We start from the raw sequence: 5,133 nt of genomic DNA, 5'->3' as shown, positions 1-5,133 counted from the left end.
TCAATGATCAAGCTAATTTTCAGGTTTGCACAGTGAGCATATACATGTGACCACTTATTAAGTTAAGGCCTATAAGATACTTCTGATATCAAAGATTGAGACAAGGTGGTATGAATCCTAACAAATCAGAACTAGCTGCATGCATGCATTTTTAGCCTATTTGGAGAATAGGGAGGCTAATGTAGTCAACCCGGTGTCTGCGTCCCACCTTCTGAGGTTAAAGATTTTGAGAAAGTTTTTTCCAGACAGTGTTGGATCATCACACTCAATACACAGTTGTCTATTATGAGTTTAAGTCATATACATGGAGTGTAAGCAATGTGCTGGACCATATTTTCATATCTTAGGGGCCAAAAACAGCTTAATAGAACTTAATAAATTTGAGGTTAAAGTTTTTAGGCAAGTTTTTTTGTGTAGTGTTGGATCACCAACATCAATAGGCTGTTGTCTTTTATAAGTTTGAAGTATTTATATGGAGTGTTAGCAATGTTCTGGGCAATATTTTCATATTTAGGGACCAAAAACAGCTTAATTGGACTTACTGGGTAGTTAATGTTTTTTGGTAAGCATGTGGTTACAGTTTTTTGGCAAGTTTTTTTGTGAAGTGTTGGATCACCACCATCAATAGACTGTTGTCTATTATAAAGTTGGAGTATTTATATGTAGTGTAAGCAATGTTCTGAATTGTATTTTCATTATTTTAGGGGCAAAACCTGGTTAGTTGGACTTGGTTAAAGTTTTCGGGCAAGTTTTTTGTGCAGTGTTGGATCGGTCAACACCATCAATATGCTGTTGACTATTTCACGTTGGCTGGTCATCTCTTCTTACATGTTAGGGAAACCTTGTTATATTGCCATCATTTGTTCAAAGAAATGTTTGTGAGTTTGAGTTGTACTTGACTGCTACCAAAATAGCCCCTACCTGGCCGGACACTTTCTTGGCCATATTTCGGACAATACACAACCATCTTTGTAATTAGCACTCTATAGCGACCCCCTCATTGCCTATTTTGTTGAATTTGCTGTGGTTTTAGATTGCTTAAATAGGCTATTTCATCCGGAGAATGATTGGCAAACCTCGAACTATTGTGTGTCGGACGCCATGATCTTTGTTGTTATGAAGAGAGATTCTAGTTTGTGTTATCTCCCATCAGCACATGCTTTTATAGGCCCTGGCAGAATGGGATCTATAGAAATATAGACCCTGCACTTTATTATTATGAAGTTGAACATTTGAGCAGATATGTGTCTTGTGATGTGTAATGTACTGTGAGCATCTTAAGCATCATACTGTGATACACTGTGAGGTATGCGTATCGTTGCAGCCCTATTTAGCACATACATTGTACTGGGTTGGGTCGATCATCGGCGACCAGGTAGCTCAATTGGTAGAGCATCTGTCTAGAGTTCGGAGGGTCCCAGATCCGAACCCCAGTCTGGTCGTGCATTTTTCCTCTCCTGTTACAGACTAAAGTGTCTTTTAGGGGGCTTGTTGAACATCAATTAGTCAATACATCATGTTTCCCACGTAACACTGCTGATTGGAACAACCTCCCAGAAGATCTGGTTAAAACATCACGATTCCGACTTCAAAACATTTAAAAATCCATCATCAACAGTTTAATCCCAAGCGCACTTCTCCAATCATGGAATTATACTCGGAATCGAGGTCTTCCAGTTATACAGATACTGTACGTGTAACAGTACAGACCAAATGTCAGATCTGACATTGATGTGCAACTGTCATGATAAAAAAAATCCTGGAGCAAACTGATGTAACTCACTCTTATATTTAGATAGATTGAGTGAAAGCATCGTGATATAATATACTTACAATAGCAAATAACAAACCGATGTCGAGATATCTCCTATTTCTTCCAATATATAAATCAACAAGCCTTGACCCGCAACAACTCCAGATTTTATCCAGGTAAATACATTGCACTTCCGTTATTATCGCGCAGTCTGGCCTGTTGTAATGTCCGATGGTTGGTACTTATAATGAGGATGGGCCGGGGTACACATGCCTCGTATTTGATCTTATTGGTTAATGTTTGAAGAAAATGCATAGGATAAAAAAATATTGTACATATTTATGTGTTATGCCACGGAATTAGAATATATCTAAGTCCGTGGTTATAATCCACAGAGACAAATTTAATGGCTTTAATACGGAATCATTCAATACGGAATCATTGAAAATACTGACATTAGATAAAAATGGGCCTTGTGGTGGGGATAAAGTTTTTGAAGTAAAACAGGATTTAAAAAATCAGGATTCTTTAATATTTTCATATAGTCAGAGACATATAAAGCCAGTGGTATATAGGTATCTGCCCTTACATATAGTCAGAGACCTATTAAGCCAGTAGTATATACGTCTGTGCCCTTACATATAGTCAGAGACATATAAAGCCAGTAGTATATACGTCTGTGCCCTAACATATAGTCAGAGACATATTAAGCCAGTAGTATATACGTCTGTGCCCTAACATATCGTCAGAGACCTATTAAGCCAGTGGTATATAGGTCTCTGCCCTTACATATAGTTAGAGACATATAAAGCCAGTAGTATATAGGTCTGTGCCCTTACATATAGTCAGAGACATATATAAAGCCAGTAGTATATACGTCTCTGACCTTACTTATAATTTGAGACATATAAAACCAGTAGTATATTTCTATAGACCCCGCTCTGCCGGAACGAAACAGGCAATGAGGGGGGCCGATAGGGTGCTAATTACAAAGATGGTTGTGTATTGTCCGAAATGTTGCCGAAAAGATGTCCGGTAGGGGCTATTTTGGTAGCAGTCAAGTAAGGTGACCCAAATCAGATCACCAAACATCATTACCAGGACCCCGTTCGGACCAAGGCTTGAATTTTGCAGTATCTTACACTTCAAAATAATATTTTTTTGCCAGCATATTAACATTTTATGACGACCTTTAGAATTCATATGACAAAAAGTATTTCTATAGTGTGAATTTATTCCCATAGTCCAAAACAGAATGCATAGTCGTCGCACGCACCATTTTTTTTTAAACGTAATCAAAACACTAACATTTGAGTTTGAATTACGTTTTCTGGTGCTATTCGAACTTAAAAACTAATGGCATTTGTAGAAGAAAAAAATGGTACATTGCTATCAATTCTAAGGCTATATCATTGTTATAACTGTTTTGTTGATACATTTATTTATTTATTTATAAGTATTTTTGCAAAAAGTTATCCGATTTAGGTATTTTCACCTTATTGTCAAACTCACAAAGTGACATAACTTTGCACAAAAAAAGTATTAGACTATCTAAAATACTGTCAGGGTGACAGATTCGTTATCTCTAGGTTAGGAGTGGTCTACTGGCTCATAGACCCCTTTGGTTTTTATAAACCCCTCGCCTTCGGCTCGAGGTCTATAAAAAACAGATGGGGTCTATGAGCCCAGATATAACTAATAATGTCTCTGGTGCGAGAAGGAAATACTTTTTTTTATAACGGGATATCTTAGAGGACAATCGAATTTTCTATATCATAGATACACTTTTAATACTGTCTCCATGTTAATTCCTTTTGTTCCTATTTTGCCCTAGTTGTATCGGGTTTGGGTTCGCGTTACGGTTTTGATGACCCTTTGGTATACACGTACCACCCACCATTATCATCATCATTTTTTTATTCCTCAAAAATGAGAGTGTATAATACAAAATTAAGAATAAAAATTATACAATGTACAAATTGTGGTTAATACATATTTCGTTATCGTTCACTGTATCATTGTTCTTTGCGGGAGTGTGTATTCACCCTTTATACTAGGTCTGCAGCGTTGAAATATAAGCACTGTCTTGCGCAAATTCGCAGCACACAGTTTTGATATCAAAATCATGATTGTCTATGGTTCCACTACAAATTCCTCTTCTGACATTTGAGACAATAGCAGATACGGATGAACACCATAGTAGTTTATTACTTTGTCCATGAAGGTGTCCCTTAAAAGGAATGTCACATTACAGTCCGTGACGAAATGCCTGATTACGTCATGGAAGGGTTTCCCGCACTTGCTAATTATTTTACTATGTTCTTATGATGGGCAGGTTATCATTTTGCAAATATATAATATTACTTTCTTGTCCGTGTTTTGCAACTTTAACAAATTATACGGTTCACTATATGTCAAATATATATTTTTAAAACGACTAAAATCACGATCATTGTCTATCGCTGCTTTCACGGTGTATTTCCACTCGAGTCGTGCTGGAAAGTTTCCATCTTCAGCATATTGACATATATAGTAATACGATGTTAATTTGTATTTTTGAAGAATGTCAACTATATCTGGCACGAATCCATCCTGTTTCGAATGAAGATATCCATCGTTGTATTATTTGGCGAGCTACTAATTAGACACTGTAGAAAGTTTAGTTTCCTTTTTTCAATTTCACTATATTTTTTTTAATGCCTAGAACCGTTTCACACATATCCGATCTCGAAGATTTCCTCACTTTCAGAATCTTTTTTTGCTGTGTAATGCTGGAATACATCTAATTGTTGTTTGTCTTTCGCCGTTAGGTTATTCCACATTTCCGACCCATACAATACGGTTGGTAGTATTACTTTCTTATAAATGTTTACATATGTTAGCGGTGTAGTGTGTGCAGTCTGACCCCATACGAGAAATGGCATGCAACATATTTCTCCCTTTTCTACAGGCTTTTTCTACAGCATTTGAACACTTTAGGTCAGATGATACATCAATTCTTAGATGACCCTCGGAGTCCACAGCTTGTATGATATCCCCATTCAATGTCCACGGGACGTTAGTGACACACGTTTTGAACGAAATAATAGAGCATTTCGAAGAGTTAAATGTAAAATTCCACCTGTTAGCATATTCTCCTGCGATGTTCAGTAGACACTGAAGAGCCCTTGGACTAGTACTAATGAGTGCGATATCGTCAGCAAGAGATGGGTTAGCACAGTTAATTGATTAGATTCTCGCGCCAGCTTTCGATGTTTCTAATTTGTTGAGAAGATCATTTATGTGTAGTAAGTACAAAAAAGTTGACATTATCGTATTATCGGAATATATTAGAATAAGAGTATATAGTTGTGAATTTGGCAATATATTTTAAGGCCGGG

Source organism: Mizuhopecten yessoensis, unplaced genomic scaffold (genome assembly GCF_002113885.1).
Source record: "Mizuhopecten yessoensis strain PY_sf001 unplaced genomic scaffold, ASM211388v2 scaffold4583, whole genome shotgun sequence".
Taxonomy (NCBI): Eukaryota; Metazoa; Mollusca; class Bivalvia; order Pectinida; family Pectinidae; genus Mizuhopecten; species Mizuhopecten yessoensis.
Note: the sequence above shows the minus strand (reverse complement) of the source record.